At 45.6% G+C, this 17,508-nt stretch overlaps 1 protein-coding gene across 1 annotated transcript in view; it reads left to right on the top strand.

Moving 5' to 3' along the window:
• EYA2 (EYA transcriptional coactivator and phosphatase 2) overlaps positions 1–17,508 on the top strand; it is a 209,550-nt gene that overhangs the window by 163,238 nt on the left and 28,804 nt on the right. The gene's annotated exons all lie outside the window — the stretch shown is intronic.

Below are 17,508 nucleotides of genomic sequence, written 5' to 3'. Positions count from 1 at the left end.
CTGCGCCCAGCCAGTCCTCCCCGGAACCATTCCTCAGCCGTGTTATTACAGGATCCCGGCTCAGATTCCAGAATCCAATCCCCAGCGCAGTGCCATCGGGATGTAATCAGATCCAGTTGGCGATACACGGCCTGGCCTGTCCGTTACTGCTTTACAAACTGAGAAGAAATTAAAAAAAAAAAAAACGCTTTTATGACCCCGCAGTTAAAAACTATTTGTAGAAGTTGCTAAGGTTCAAATCAAAAGTGCCCTCTCTGGAGGACTATTAGTTAATTCAGAGGACCGCAGAGTCTTGCCTTTTCTTTCTTCCGCGTCTACCTTTAGATGCAGCTCTAATTCACTTCTGCCCTCAGCCATCCAGAGCTTTCCATCCTCTGACAAAACACAAGCCAAAGTGCTTAAGGACATCTGTTTATTTTATTTCTTTAATGAGAAAACCTTCCCGTTTCTCCGGGCTCAGCTGTGTTTATTTACCTTGTGTTAGCCATGTGAGGCGAGCACCTTGGAAGTTTCAGGCCTGGCCGGGCCTCCCTCGCAGCGGCCTCCAGCCCTGCCCAAGGAAAACAGAGTCCTTGGAACTCTATAAAATAGATTTTCAAAATAAATACTGCCTAATTCACTCGGTAGATGTGGATTAAGTCAAGATGAATACAATTTGGAAAGGATTTTCTGAGGAAGTCGGAGATTTCTTTCCCCCACTGGGGGTTAAACCTTGTATTTAAATCCCTCCCCCTCTCCAGCCCTTTTTCCGTTAAGTAAAAGGCATTTAGTCTTTGTGGCTAATAAAGAAATGATGGCTTTGATTGGCCCTCTCCAGCAATGATTATTTGCTTTGTAGGACTAGGGATGGTGACTTAACTCGTCACTTCTTTCCATCCAGTAAGGGTAAGAGGCAGACATCTGCAGTTGTCATTCTGGCGGAGGTGGCTGAGGAGGAGGCTGGGAGCTTTGAAAGATGTCCTAGAGGTGAATGACAGTTGCAGGGGCCACGGGCTGCGGGGGATAGGGGGCGACCCTTTGTAGATTTAATCCCCTGTAATAGCGCTTCCCTGAGCCAGGGGGCTTCCATGCCAAGTGCCTCTGCTTATATATTTTAGAGCATTAAAGGATTATTTCCAACATAAAATATATTTTAGAGATGGTTTGGGGTTGTCAGAAAAGTGCTCATTAGCAGAGACTGCCTTTGAAGGCTCGCGCTCGCTGCTGCTTGGAGAGAGACCTCGCAGAATCACTCATCTTAGGTGGAGAGTTTCGGGCTAGTTAAGGCTCCCGAGTGCTCTCATTTTCCGCCCACAAATCTAACACATGCCAGCTGCTTCCCCAGGCGTCTTTTGCCAACTTTTTCCCCCCTTCTCTTAGTCCCACCCTTCAATGAATGCCGAAGGGCATCTGAAAAAAAATAATAGTAATAAGAGGGATTTAAGTCTCCTATGCAAAACCTACAACAAATTGCCGGTTGGGGTAGAGTGAGAAGCTCTTTTGTCTTCTGTAAATATAGGACTTGCCGCTCACAATGCTAAGTGGTGAAAAAATATCCCAGGCGCCCTGCGAACCTAAAGAATGGGAACAATTTTCCTTCACACTTAACTAGCAGGTTGAGAAGCTGTCTCCCCCAGCGCCCCACCTGCACTTTCTGCGGTACTTATTTCCCAACAATAGGGCTCTTGAGCTGTCCAAAGATCTCGGGAAATCCCATGAGCCTCTGGTGATGAGGGTGTCGCTCCGTGGATGGTAGGAGGTGTCAAGGTGGTTGTCTTAGGGGAAATAGGAGGTCTCCCCCCACCATGCCTGCTTCCCACACTTCCTCTGTGAATTAGTGAACTTGCAGGCCTTTCTGATGGCAGGGTGAGGGGGAAACTCCCATGCACGTTCTCCGGAGGGGGCCTAATTCAAAGTAGAAATATGCGGTTTAAGAATCTTTTTGGAAAAATCCATCCATGGATAAATGGATAAACACATCGTAGGCTATTCATACAATGGAATATTTTCCAGCTATAAAAAGGCATGAAGTTCTGATTTGAGCTACAATGTGGACGGACCCCAAAAACATTATGCTAAGTGAAAGAAGCCAGACCCGAAAGTTCAGAGGTTGTGTGGTTCAATTCATATGAAATGTCCAGAATACGTAAAGCCGTAGAGATATGCCTCGGGGATAGGGAGTGTCTCTTTGAGCTGGTGAAAATAGTTTGGGACTAACTAGCTAGAGGTTGGCTCATCTGTAAAATTGGAATAACCATTCCTGCCCCACTGACCTCAAAAGACCAGCCTGCGAATCGTCTGCTTCCCAAAGCGCACTGTGGGAACTGCTGAAGGAGCACAAACTTCAGGAGCTGGGAAAAGATGAACATTTTTTACTTTAAAAATTAGGGTGTTTTGTTTGTTCGTGTGTTTTTTAGATTCTCTTCCGCTGGTTTTGGTGCCAGGGAAATACTGGCCTTATAAAATGAGTTGTGAAGCGTGGCCTCCTCTTTTCTTTTCTGGCCAAGATCGTGGAGAATTGGTGCTAATTCTTCTTGAAACGTGTGGTAAAATTCTCCAGTGAAATCAACTGAGCCTGGAGACTTTGTTTTTGGAAGTTTTTAACTGTGAATTCAGTTTCTTTCATACTTGTAGCTGTTTCATCCTGGGTGAGTTTTGGTAGTTGTGGTTTTCGAGGAATTGGTCCATTTCATTCATTGTCAAATTTATGTGTCCAGAGCTAAATAAAAAAAAGTATTTACTTTCACAGTGACTTTCAGTTAGTAGCATATAAGCCATATGCAGACACCTTCAATTATAGGGATAAAAACTATAAATCTCTCCCCACATGTATGGCACTAGGTCATGAGTCATATCCTTGGTCCTCAAGACAAAACTACAAGGTAGACAGGGAGATCATCATTCTACCCAGAAGGACACTGAGGCCACGACTACCAAGCTAGCAAGTAGCAGAGAAGGAACCAGACCCAGAACTCCAGAGGCGATTCCCAGCCCCTCCGTATCCGGCTGACCACAGCCAATCACAAGGCCCCCAAGTTCAGAACTTTCAGTCTAACCCTGTTTCTCCCCAGAGAGAACTTCCCTGACCACCAATCTCTAGTAGTCCTCTATAAAACACATAAACGGACATTTGCTGTGTGCCCCCCCCCCTCTTTCTCTCTCTCTCTTCCCCCCCCTCCCCCCAGCAACCCTCATGATTTTCTTCAGAGCACCTGTCAGTCTGAAATGTGCCTTAGTTTTTCCCGGCCTTCCCCCTCCAATAGAATGCAAGCTCTATGGGGCAAGGGACTTTCTTGTCTGAGAGCAAGGAGCCAGTTAGCACAATGGTCTACACCAGCAGCTGGCAAACTACATCCATCTTGTGGGCCAAATCCGGCACGCCACCTGTTTTTTTTAAATAAAGTTTTATTGGAACACAGCCATGCCCATTTGTTTACATATTGTCTACGGCTGCTTTTTTGCTACAACAGCAGAGTTGAATAGTTGTGACCTTGATCATATGAGCAACAGAGCCTAAAATACTTGCTGTCTGGCCCTGTATAGAGAAGGTCACTCACCTCTAGGCTATAACATGGGCTCTGGAGCCAGACTGCTCAGGTTCAAAGCCAGCTCCACTCCTTAGCCAGGTGACCTCAGGCAAGTCACTTTGCCTCCCCATGTCTCACTTTCCACCTCTGTGACATGGGTCTAATAGCAATGATACTCACTCGTAGGGTCTGTGGGGGAGGTTTACATGAGCTAATACATGTGAAGTGCTTGATACTGTGCCTGATACACAGTAAATAGCTTTTGTAGACTAAATGGATAAATATCATCACAAATAATAATCAGTGAATAAATAAAAGTCTTTTAAAGAACTGCAGCTTTAGAAGCGTGTTGCTGCTTGTGTAAGAATGTCCCCTCCGTGAAAGGCAAGCTGAAGACTCATCGTGTTGAGGAGTGTTGGTGCTGGACAGACTCAGCAGGGGCTTGCTGAGTGTCAGGCTCGGTTCTAGGCGCTTGGTATGAACTTCTGTAAACTCCATGCCCTGCAGTGCCCCTTGGTCCTGGGCGTTCAGGGTGATCATCCCATCTGGGTCTGTCTGGAACTTTTACATTTTAAACACTCAAGGTCCCAAGTCCCAAGAGCCCCCTCAGCTGGGCCACATGGGGGCAGTTGGTTCCCTGCTCTACCTGCGCAGCTCCATGTGCCTTATTTATTTGTTGCTTTTGTCTTTAAATTTACATCCTAGGAAAATGCTTTAAAAGCTGGTAGATCTCTCCAGCTGAAAGAACATTTTTCAAAGGATAAATCGGCCTGAGAGAGTGAGCTTTTGCTTTTATGTAAAGCTCCCAGAGAGGAACCTGCTTAGACATCTTTCTTTGTTCTCTTGAATTTGACCGTGATGTTATCAGCTGTAGTCAGCTTGACTCTTTTGTGATTCAACGATGACGGGATTTATCTTACAGCTCTTTTGGTGAAATTCTTGTTAGTACAAATAGACCCATTTGCTGAGCTAAGGTCTATTTTCTGTGTTCTATGAAACGGCCAGGTTGTTGTGTGTTTTTTAACTTGACTGTTCAAACATGTGAATCAACCTATTTTTTCTTTACAACCATCATTTTCTTGTCTTCCTCTTTTAAACAAGCTGATCTGTTTTCCAGGAGTTTCCAAGTAATTAAACCCAATTAAAACCATTAAATTCTCTCTTTTAATGACAACTTTATTATTCAGAGCTAACCACAAGGAGGAGACTTAACTGGCAAAGCCCTCCATTGTGTGTTAATCCATCCCTAACCTCTGGCTGACACTTCCAAGAGATAAGCCCCACAGAATAGGGAGGCTGGTTTAATGAATAGCTTTAATTAATACTTTTCTTCCTTGTGGCAGAGTAATTATTTGTTCAGCTTGTAAACAGCTACTTGGCAGTGATTTTTTTAAAGGCCCAGTTGGCTTGCATGGTGTGATGGCTTTGATTGGTTTTGTGTGTTTGTGTGTTTTTTTCTTTAAGAGGGAGGGTGGAGAGGTCTCCATTCCAGGAGAGGTGCAGAAGCTCATTGTCCTGGGATGGCGGGGTAATCGCAGAAGAAAAGCGAGGCGAGCGCAGGTGGCGGGCTGCCTGTGTTTGTGAGCTGGCTCCAGAGTGGGCACGTCTGCCCTTTGCAGAGAAGTCTGCAAGCCCAGACAGGGTCCCACCGAGACACAAGCCTGGCTCACGGCAGTCTGGGCCCTGAGACAAGAAGGAAGGGCCAGATGGAAAAATGCCAACCCGAGCTCCAGCCCTGCGGTAATCCCCTGACCTTGCCTTCAGGCGGTACCTGGGAAAAGGACAGCCACGAGCAAGTGCTGCAGGAGCCCCCAGGAAGAAGTCATTCCATGAATTAGGACTCACCCCCAGGACTGCTAGCTGAGCCCACACCCACCTACCGTGCTTTCCATAATGTATCAGCTCACCTGCTCTCCCCATCACGTTAGGAGGGAAATGCTACAGCTACCCACGCGGTACAGACGAGGAAACGGGCGCAGCGACTTGCCCAGTCACCCACCTTCCAGCAGGAAGGGCAGAGCCGGGTTTGCAGACAGGTCTCCGGTGCAGTGAGGGTCCTGACCTACTCACTGGGTCTCACAGTGAGACAGGACAACAGCTTCTTCCACTCGGCTGGTTGACAGATTAAATGGTGGTGTTTTTTTAACTCATCACTTAGTTAGAAAGTCAGTTTCGTTAATAAGGTTGCCCACTCTGTAAGTACAAAGTTAATTGACGGACACTAAGGCCCAAGCCTTTTCATTATTTTAATCATTTAGAGCAGTGGTTCTCCAGTGTGGGGGATGGAGAGTGGGGGGGTATACAATTTTGCTTCCCTAATACCTTGTGACAACGTCTAGGGACCATTTGGGTTGTCACTGGGTGAAGGGTGCTGTTGGCATTTAGTGCAGTGGTTCTCAACCTTCTGGCCCTTTAAATACAGTTCCTCATGTTGTGACCCAACCATAAAATTATTTTCGTTGCTGCTTCATAACTGTAATGTTGCTACTGTTATGAATATAATGTAAATATCTGATATGCAGGATGGTCTTAGGCGACGCCTGTGAAAGGGTTGTTCGACCGCCAAAGGGGTCTCGACCCACAGGTTGAGAACCGCTGTTCTAGTGGGTAGAGGCCAGGGAGGCTGCTAAACACCCTACAGGGCACGGGACAGTCTCACAGTGAAGAATGATCTGGCCCAAATGTCAACTGTGCCGAGGCTGAAAACCCGGATTTATTGAACGCTCACATTTCATTCTAGAGACATTTTATAGACACACAGAAGCAATATTAATGCGCTCACCTATCAGACCCCGTAAAGACTGGGCCAAACGGCTTCTTTAAAAATAATTAGTAATTATCTTAGTGATTGAGACTGTTCACCAGGCCACCAGAAGTTTTTCAGAAACACATCTAAGGAGCTAACAGTTCTCACCCAAACGTTAGCCATGGATGAACTTGCTAGCACAGGACTATTGGACAACCGCATCCCAATTCCCAAACACCTACCTCTACTTGTTATACAAGTTTCCTTCAGAAAGGCCTCATGAGGAGCCCGAAGCAAGGTTAAAACTAAGTTCGTCATCCCAGAAGCTTCATGCGGAGAAGTGATCAGGAATCTCCCGGTGTCTCTTGGGAGCCACCAAGACCTTCCCCTCCTGGGAGCGCTCAGAGAAGCCAACAGCCCCAGCGGGCTCACCCCGGGGACGGGTCTGCTCGGAGGACTAGGACTGGGAGGGAGCTTAATGGGCATCTCGGAGTAAAGACTGTGGGCTTTCCTGTCCTCATCTCAAAGGACTGGCGGTGGCATTCTGCCTGAGACAGGCCTGATAAAGACGACACAGACCTGGAAGCAGCTGACCTGAGGTCACTGAGAGAACAAGGCGGCATTTACATCGAGTTGTTTTTTGCTTTTTGTTTGCTTGGTTGGTTGGTTGGTTGGGTTCTTTCTAAAAGTTTGCTTTGGAAATATTGCACTTGATACCATTAATGGACCCAGAGAGCCCCTAAAGTTGGTTACTAAAATGGGTCTTTCCATATCACACCTCTTTTTGAATCCTAGGATGACATCCTAAAAAAGTTATAGGTTACCAGTAAGTGTGTGGGGAGGGGGCGAGGGGGGACGGGGCAGTGGGGGGGGGGGGCGATGGGGGGAAGGCTGGGAAGCAAAGAAGGGATTTGGGGCCCTCTAGGGTCGGCTAAAGTGATCTGATTTCCAATCTCCGCCAAGGTGTCTGGTTCCCGTAGAGCCATTCCTGGCGTTGGGGCAGGGAGGAGGGCAGCGAGGAGTGAGGATTTAACAAGGGAACTTTGCTTTTCCATATCCAGTCCAGGAAATGAAAGCACAAACGCTCAGAGGCAGTAAGGGGAGATCTTCCCACCCCTGGGCCCTCCTTTATCCTCCCGAAGCCCAATGGTTATAGAAAGGAAAGCCAGCCTGAGACCTGGGACAAGAATCAGGGCTGAGTTTCATGGCAGCTGCTTGTCAGTTCTTCCAAGGATGGAAGCGTAATGTCATTCAATGGATCATTCATTTCACTAAAAGTAGATATTCAACCGTTTTAAATGAGGCATTTATTTTTGTAAAAAATCTGATGATAATCTGCCTTAAGCTTCTTTTCCCTAATAAAGTATTTTATTTGATGTTATTAGTTCCAACGAAGACATATTCAGTGAGTAAAAAGGTTAAGATTTGGGGGGTACCTCAGCAGATAGTCCTGGTTTGGATCTCAGCTCTGCCACTTATTGGACAAGTCACATGGTTGCTTTGAGTCTTGATTTATCTGTGAAATAGGAAAAGATATGTTGAGGAGGAAATGTAATAATGTATATAAAGCTCACACACATTCATATACTCATTTAAAAATACTTAACTGAGCACCTGCTGTGTATTGGACTATGTGCCAGGTACAAGGGACATAGCAATAGTTCTCATAGAGTCTTCTGGTTGAGGTAGAAGCATCAAAAATCAAAAGTTTAAAAATAATATAGTAAATATAATAGAAGGCTAATATGCAAATCTACCAAACGGTAAAATGACTGGTCGCTATGACGCGCAGTGACCACCAGGAGGCAGACACTCAATGCAGGAGCTGCCCCCTGGTGGTCAGTGCGCTCCCACAGGGGGAGCACCGCTCAGCCAGAAGCTGGGCGGTAGTGGGATCCTCTCCCGCCTCAGCGGCAACACTAAGGCTGTCCAACTGCTGGCTTAGGCCCATGGGGAGCGGGCCTAAGCTGTCAGTCGCACATCCCCCGAGGGCTCCCGGACTGCAAGAGGGTGCAGTCTGGGCTGAGGAACCCAGCCCCCCACCCCCACAGTGCACGAATCTTGTGCATCGGCGTCTAGTTTCAGATAATGATAAATGCTGTCAAAACTTTAACAGGATAATGGGATGTAGAGGACTGGGAGGGCGTGCCTTTGGGATTTCTCTAGATCAGGCGGTTCTCAACCTTTTGGGGTCGAGACCCCTTTGGCAGTCGAACAACCCTTTCACAGGCGTCGCCTAAGACCATCCTGCATATCAGATATTTACATTACGATTCATAACAGTAGCAACATTACAGTTATGAAGTAGCAACGAAAATAATTTTATGGTTGGGTCACAACATGAGGAACTGTATTTAAAGGGCCAGAAGGTTGAGAACCACTGCTCTAGATGAAATGATGAGAGAAGTCCTTTGTGGGAACTGAATGTCATAAAGGAACCAGCCTTGGAAGTGCCTGGGGAAAGGAAATTCTGGGTAGTGACAACAGCAAGTGCAAAGGCACTGAGGCAGGAGTAAGTTTGGCATGTTCAAGGAGCAGAGAAATGGGCTGGAGCGAAGAAGTAAATGGTGGCCACTGAAGGATGCTGGCTTTACTCAGAGGCCATGGGAAGCTAGTGGGTTTGTTTGTTTTTACATATTTTTATTGATTTCAGAGAGGGAGAGGGAGAGAGAGATAGAAACATCAATGATGAGAGAAAATCATTGGTCGGCTGCCTCCTGCATGCCCCCAACTGGGGATCAAGCCCGCAACCTGGCATGTGCCCTGACCGGGAATCGAACCCTGACCCCCTGGTTCACAGGTCAACACTCAATCATGCTGGCTGTGTACTAGTGGGCTTTTAATGAGGAGGAAGAGCAATACAGATGTGCTCTAAGACAAATAATAACTCAGACCCTTCCATGCATCTGGCTTATATCACCTTGTTGGGGGGGGGGGGGATTAGAGGTGCCATCAGAAGAGAAGACATTCAGTCTTTTTGAATCTCTGCCTGGCAAAGCTTGGTTGTTGCTAAGATGTGTAGAAGCATGACCACATGACTATTGAGCTTGCCCACTGGACATCGTCAATGTTGGAAACACCCATTTTCCTATAGACCTGGGGAAGTGGCAAGCAGAGTCAAGAATCTTTCAATTATAAGCAACAGAAATTCAACATCCATTCATTTAAGCCCAAAAGGAAAATGTATTTGCTCATGTAACTTGAAATGTCCAGAAGTACCGTATTTTTCGTGTATAAGACGCTATTTTTTTTTCTGAAATCGTCATCTTATACACAGAAGTCACCCGAGGAAGGAGCCACGAGGGTACAAAGCTGCCCATAACTTTTCAAACAGGCTTCCTCCAGTCATAGCCTTATTGTTACTGACATCAGCTGATGCCCTAATTGGAAGTGGAGGTGGAGGTGGAGAATGCGCAGATGCAACAGGGACCAGAGCGTCCTGAGCCCATAAAGATGTCAAAAAATAAAAAGATAAATACCAGTAAGCGATTCTCTTACTCTGCAAAATTCGAACTGAATGTAATCAGCTATGCAAAAGAGCATGAAAATAGAGCTGCAGAGAGACAATTTGGACCTCCTCCCACTGAGTATAATATGATCAGACAGTGGAGAAAACAGGAAGAACAACTCCTTAAGATGCCAAAAAAGAAGGCCTTAAGAGGAAAACCAGCCACATGTTTAAAATATTGATTTCTGAATTTTGGGTTGAAAAAGTGGGGGGCGTCTTATACATGGGGGCGTCCTATACATGGAAATATACGGTAGACTTCAGGAGCAATGGGATCTGATCCCCAGATACTTTCATGTGAATATGTGTGTACTGCCAAGAAGGCTCTGCCTGTGTTCGTGACAGGCTGGCTGCCAGCATCCTCAAGTGTGGAGTCTACCAGCTGAGCCTCCCTAGAATTAAGAAGGTTCCTCTTTCCCAATATTTATAGCTAAAGTCCTAGAGCCAATTTTCATTGGCTCCCATTGACCACATGACCATCCTGAACCAGTCACTATGATCCCTCCAGGCCTATGAAGTAAGATTATCCTGGGTATGTTCTTTACTAGAAATGATTAACCGCTAATTTACAGACTTGGAAATTCATTCCCAGAGAGATTACGTATCTCCACACTATCATGCTGCCTCTTTTTCAAGGTGTCTGATAAAGACACTGCAGTGGGCGTTCCCAAGACACCCTCTGGCTGGATGAGTAGCGAGAAGGACCTATAAGCTGTTATACTCACCGTTACAGTTTATGACGATGAAAACATCTTAAGGTCAACAAAGGGAAAGGCGCATGGAATGAAGTCCGGGAGAAAGGCACAACCTTCCAGGCGTCCTCTCCCAGTGGAGCACCCGCACTCCAGTTCATTCTCCCAGCACTGATGTGTGACAACACGCGGGAAGCGTTGCCAACCGGGGGAGTTCACCTGAGCTTTGATGTCCAGGGTCTTCTTGGGGTCAATGACATAGGCACATGTGCCTTTGGGATTGACCTCAGCTACTCAGATGCCAGCCCCCCAGAACAAAAACAGGTGTTCCCCATAAATCACATTGTTAGCATAAACTATCAGGGCAACTGGGATTGTGTAGCCTCAGGGCTCAGGGCTGCTCATCTACCAGGAGCCAGCCAAGGGCCAGTCTTGAAGACAGATCTTTCCTAGGAATGTGCAGGGTTTGATCACCCCAGGCCTGCTGAGTTAAACCTTTCCTGCACAGACAGGGACACCAAGTGAAATCATTTAAATTGCTCAGTTCAAGTGGAGACCATCAGATACTATAACGGCCTCAGGGGACCTCTTCTTTCTTGTCATGCAGCTGGGCCATGAAGGAAGACGGAACAGGCATCATGGCATAGCCAGAGGATTATGGAATCTGAGCTCCTGTCCCCACACTGCCTCTTGGAGGTGACATTGAACAAGTCACATAGTAACAGTAGTAGTAATCATCGCAATATAAAACACACACACATATACTCCAACCGAAATAGAAGTTGACCATTACTGTATATGACATACTCTGACATTTTGTCATCTATTCTAGGGATTAGCAAACTATCCTATATAATAAAAGCCTAATATGCTTAGTGTCCAGCCATTCGTTCGACCGTTCAACCAATCGCTTATTTTTAATGAAAATGGTTGCCTCCTAATCTATGGGGATTGGGAAGTAGACCTGTAGGGATGCAGTTTGAATTGGGGAGTTTTGGAAGTTGGGGTTGGTGGAGACCCTTGATAGAAACAACTGCTCTCATCTGAACCCTGATGAACTTTTGTGTTCAGGTTTTGAAACCTCCAAGAATCCACATGCCATTTTCCTCATTTGAGTGTGACATCAGATTGATTTTGTTTTTAGAAAGACTTTCTTGCCCAGCCAGAGTGGCTCAGTGGTTGAGCATCAACCTATGAAACCGGAGGTCATGGTTTGATTCCCAGTCAGGGCACATGCCCTGGTTACTGGCTCGATCCCCAGTAGGAGGCGTGCTGGAGGCAGCCGATCAATGATTCTCTCTCATCATTAATGGTTCTATCTCTCTCTCCCTCTCCCTTCCTCTCTGAAATCAATAAAAATATATTTTAAAAAAGAAAGACTTTCTTTTATACGTTCCTACCCTCTCCCCTCCATTCAGGAATTGCAACCATACGTCACAAAATAATTTACTGATCCTTAAGGCAGATCTGAGAGCAGTCCATATGGTTAAAGTCCCCACCAACTCTTCTAATTAAGAGAACTTCGCCAAGAATGTGTAATAATTAGGTTACTGAATGGCGTCCAGGTCCTCAGCATCTGCCTGGGGCCCAGGGAGGGGGTGTCCAGTGCTCTGAGCCTCCTAAATGAATGGGTGCATAGCCCACCTCACCATCATCAAAACCAAACCCTGAGAATCTGTAGAACATTAGGGCGCATTGAAAAAAAAAACTGCAGTGCCCTAGTCTGATTGGTTCCTTCACTGGGAGAGAACCACCCCCAAACTCTCAAAGATGACATTCCATCCACCCAACCCCTCCAGCCCCCAGCACAGTCCTTGGACGGACAAGGTACAAATTGAAGCCTGCTTTGGAAAAATTCCCTTTTCTCAGTTCTCTGTTCTGGTTTAAACTGATCATTTCTTAAAAGCAAATCTCTTTCTGCTGTTGCTTGTTTAGGAAATTAAACACTGATTTTTTTTTCTTTACTCCAAAGAGTATATAATGATGGAGAAAATGGTTTTCATGTGAGATGGTACCATCTGATTACGTGTTCTCTGCTTAAGGGTGTGAGAAAATGGGTTGCGGGATTTTGACAATGAGGGGCGCTTGCAGAGCCTGCTGTGTGTCAGGCTGGTGTTTACACACGTGCTATCTCATGTCATCCTCACGGCAACAGTAGATGGTAGAGGGATCAGAGTGGACTCGAATGGGCCTTTTATTAGCTGAGGAACATGGCGTGGAGGCTTTATTTCATTGGGTGACATGCTGGGTCAGACAGAGGGTCCTCACACTCTGAGCTGCACAGGGTGACTGAAGCCCAGACCAGGGTGATGTGTTTCTGGATTATATTAGGGACGTATTCAGCAGGCGGCTCACGATGAAACGATGGCTTTCGTCTTACCCTTATTCCAGATGTACTTCACATTCATTAATGCCGAGTCGCCACCAATTTTTTTTTCCTTATTTTCTCAGTCTTTGCAACCCTGGAAAAACATCTTCTACTTGGATGAAGTGGTCTGGCCCTAAATATATTTTAGGGTAACAGTCTGCATTACTTAACTGCTGGGACAGTTGTGCTTTTCTTGGGCCCATGGTCGGCAAACTGCAGCTCAAAAGCCACATGCGGCTCTTTGGCCCCTTGAGTGTGGCTCTTCCTAAGCCTTACGTAGGAGTACCCTAATTAAGTTAATAACAATGTACCTACCTATATAGTTTAAGTTTAAAAAATTTGGCTCTCAAAAGAAATTTCAATTGTTGTACTGTTGATATTTGGCTCTGTTGACTAATGAGTTTGCCGACCACTGTCTTGGGCTATTCCAGAATTTTCTGCCTCTGTACAACTTGAAAGGAGCTCTCACCTCCACAGTTCAAAACAATCTAATAAGCAACATGCAAGCAGATTTTAGGAAAACCAGAAATAATGAGAATGCTCAAGGGATAGCTTGGTATCCTAAGGGTTCTCCTCAGAAACATTTGGGCACCTTTGATTTTTTGTTTTATTTATTTATTTTTATTTATTTATTTTTCAGAGAGAAAGGAAGGGAGAGGGAGAGAGAGGAACATCAATGCCAGAGTGAAGCATTGATGGGCTGCACACCCCCTACTGGGGATTGAGCCCAAAATCAGGGGATGTGCCCTGACCAGGAATCGAACCAGCAACCTTTCGATGCATGGGATGACACCCAACCAACTGAGCCACACCAGCTAGGGCTATTTTAATTTTTAATTATACAATAACTATTTGAATCCCTTCTCTTTTAAAAAAATTTAGAATATTCTAGATAATGCTGGTTTACTTTGATCATCACCTCCAATTCCTGTTCCTTCCTCTCTGTCTGCCAGGAGTAATTGCTGTTCTGACTCTAGGTATAACCTTTCTGATATTTATAAATATGTAAGTGCCCATGGAAGATATGTAAGAATATTTTATGTGTTTCTAATATATGGTAATAATATGCAGTATATAACTTTTAGAAGATTACTGCTTTTTCACACAATAATATTTTTTGTGTGTATCCATGTCAATACATGGAAGTCAGGTTCATTTCTTTCAATTGAATTTGGTTTTCTATTGTTGAATATACTACTACTAGAGGCCTAGTGCATGAATTCATGCACCAGTGGGATCCCTCAGCCTGGCCTGCGCCCTCTCACAATCTGAGACCCCTTGGAGGATGTCTGCATTGAGCATCTGCCCCCTGGTGGTCAGTGCCTATCATAGTGACCGGTCAAACGGTCATTCGGTCATTTGGTCGCTTAGGCTTTTATATATAGAGAGATTTTATTTCTCTAATCTCCTTTGGCTGGACAAACAATTCTTTGGCTGTTTATAAACAATTCTGTAATGAACATCTTTTTACATGTTCCTTGCTCACATGTATGGGGTTTTTTCTAGGATAGATAATGAAAAGTGCAATTACTGAGAATTTTTTTTAATTTAGTTTTTTAATCCAAGAAATATATGCATATAGTTTAAAACTCAGATAGTCCTCCAAAGGGAAATATAATAAAAACAGCAGTCCCCAGTGCCACCCCCCTCTCTTTCTGCCTAGAGGTGACAACTTTCAACGCTTGCTGATTCTTTTGGTATTTACCTCCAAATTTCTAAGTAACCTACTTGTGTTACTACTTCTTGGTTTTTCTTTTTGTCTATTTAAGGCATGATCTCTGGCTTCCCAAACTAGAAGACAAGAATTCAGCTCTTTTTTCTCATCCTTGCCCCCATCACACACATGGCAGCCTTCTCTTCACCTCCTCCCAATATCAATAAATCATCACTTTATCAACATAGAGTATTTGCCTCCTTGTAACTACACAAATATGTTTCACAGATAAGCCATTTTGTACACAATAATTACTTTCCTGTTTTATGTGCTGGCCTGGGAGTTGACATTTTTCTAAGTCAATCCTTTCAGCGGATGAGCGTGGATGGCAGCGTCTTCTCGCTTCCTGTCAGTGCATCGAGGGCTGGCCATTGGTGGTTAGGTGTTCAGACAGCCTGGCCTACAAGGAATGTGCGAGTTTGCAGAGGTGAAATGGTTTGGGTATGAGTAATGTGTGAAAACACCCCAAAAACCTTTTCCCAGGTCACACAATGATTCCCTCCTTGGCCCTGGAAAGTTTGTTTTCCTCATTTTCTCTTCATTTTTCACTGAGTACTCTACCCCGCGACGTCCAGCCAGGACTCAGAGTGCTAAGCTTTGGCGGTTGGGACCCTGATGAGGTGTTTCCCCTAATGGCTGCGTGCCTGGGCTTCATGCTTCACAGTGGTGTGTGTGAAGCTGAGATCACCAGCTACACTTTCTTTCCCTTTTTTTTAAGGGTCAAAAAGGGTTGATGTTGTTAATTTTTATTTTTATAATAGAAGTAATACAGCCTTTCAGTAAAAAAAAAAAAATTCAAACAGAAAGAGAGGTATACAGTGTGACAGTACAAGGTCCCCTTTGCACCCCATCCCCGGCCCCTCCAAGACCTCCTCAAAAGCAGTGCTGCTCTAGAACCAGATTTCCTGGGTTCAGATCCTAGCCCTTCCTAGCCATGTGACCTCGAGGCAGTTACCTAACCTGTGTGAGCCTCAGTTTTCTCATCTGTAAAATGGGAAAATAATAGTGCTCACCTCAAAGAGCTTTGTCTGAATTAAATGTTAATATTTATAAAGTGGCACAGAGAAAACATGTAATAGATATTAACCAGGAATATGCCTAAGTGTGTATATCCTTTTAGATCAGTGGTTCTTAACCTTGGCTGCACATTGAAATCACACAGGGGAGCTTTAGACATTCCCAATGCCCAGACCTCACACTCAGCGATTCTGACTTTACAGGTGTGGGGTGCTGAGCCTTGGATTTTTCAATGCTCCTCACATCATTGCAGTGTGCAGCCAGGTTTGAGAAACCTGATGCTGCATATTTTCCACATGTATCAGTTTGGATCCGTGAGTTTATGCTACGGTAACCAACATCACCCACATCTCATTGACCTCTCTGCTCTGATACATGACAACTGTGATCTGTTGCAGCCTCAACACATATCATCTTTATTCTAGAACCCAGCCTGTCAGGGTAGCTTTATCTGGAGCACTTAGTCTTGTGAAGTGGGAACAGAGAAAGCAGAGCAAACCCATGCACTGCCTCTTAAAGCTTCTGACCAGAAGTGAAACATTACTTCTGCTCAGATATCATTGGCCAAAGCAAGTCACGTGATCACACCTGAGTTCAGTAGGGATGGTCTACATCCGGCCAGCGGACTGGGAATAGCCAGATGGTAAATATGTTAGGCTCTGCGGGACATAGAGCAACTACTGTTGCAGTGACTCTCCTCTGCCTTCAAGGCACAAAAGTAGCCATAGACAAACACTGTCAAAAACTGCAGAAATCAGCCTGGCTGGTGTGGCTCAGTTGGTTGGGCATCGTCCCATGCACCAAAAGGTTGCCTGATTCGATGCCCAGTCAGGGCACATGCCCAGATTGCAGGCTCAATGTCCAGGTTGCAGGCTCAATCCCCAGGGGAAGATGTGCAGGAGGTGGCCAATCAATGTCGCACTCTTGCATCGATGTTTCTCTTTCTCTCTCCCTCTCCCTTCCCCTCTCTCTCAAAAAAAAAAAAAAAAAAGTTTTGCCGAGGCCGGTTTGGCTCAGTGGATAGAGCGTCGGTCTGCGGACTGAAGGGTCCCGGGTTTGATTCTGGTCAGGGGCATGTACCTGGGTTGCGGGCACATCCACAGTGGGAGATGTGCGGGAGGCAGCTGATCGATGTTTCTCTCTCATCGATGTTTCTAGCTCTCTATCTCTCTCCCTTCCTCTCTGTGAAAAATCAATAAAATATATTTTAAAAAAAAAGTTTCAATGCAGAAATCATTCTTAGCTCAAGAGCCATACAAAACCAGGCCACAGGTGAGATTTAATTTGCCAACCCGTGGTAGACATCACCTCCTACAGGGAGACTCTTCAGGAAGGGATCCCAAATATGGGTGAAGGGTAGTGCAGTCTACACGCCATGTGTATAGACAAGAGATGCAGAGTGATGTGTTGTGTGTTGTCCAGTGTGCTCCCCACAGATACTGTGACATCACCTGCTTTTGTCCCTTAATAGTATATTTCTTCATGACAGTTTCATGTCAGCAGCACCAGCGTGACTTCATTGTTCTAACGGCGGCCTCGTTGGCCCCATAGTGGGTTTTGTTTGCGTGTTTGTTTTTTAAATGAATCTCCATTGTTAGGTGCCAGTGACATTTAAAACACCAGGAGGAATAAGGCAGCCTCCACAGAGAGCCAGCATCCCCGCTCACCAGTAGATAATACACGGTTTATGCTGCCTTCCCGAAATCTCTCGGCCTCCCTGAAGACACATGTCCCAGGGCCCTCTCTATTAGAGCCACTCTGGTCCTTGCAACACTGAACACGGTTGCAAATCCAGGGGCATCTGGGGGAGGTTGGAATACTAAGAGGGTAAACACAAGTGATGGAAAACTAGAAAGGAAATCTCAGAAGCTGTGTAACGTTAGCACCCTGGCCCCACGCGGAGACACGACCTAGGCCGGGCGCGGGCCCTGCGGTTGGGGAAAGGCCTTTCGGAGGT

The sequence above is a fragment of the Myotis lucifugus genome, unplaced genomic scaffold (genome assembly GCF_000147115.1).
Source record: "Myotis lucifugus unplaced genomic scaffold, Myoluc2.0 scaffold_90, whole genome shotgun sequence".
Classification (NCBI taxonomy): domain Eukaryota; kingdom Metazoa; phylum Chordata; class Mammalia; order Chiroptera; family Vespertilionidae; genus Myotis; species Myotis lucifugus.
Note: the sequence above shows the minus strand (reverse complement) of the source record. Positions and strands in the feature narration are given on the sequence as shown.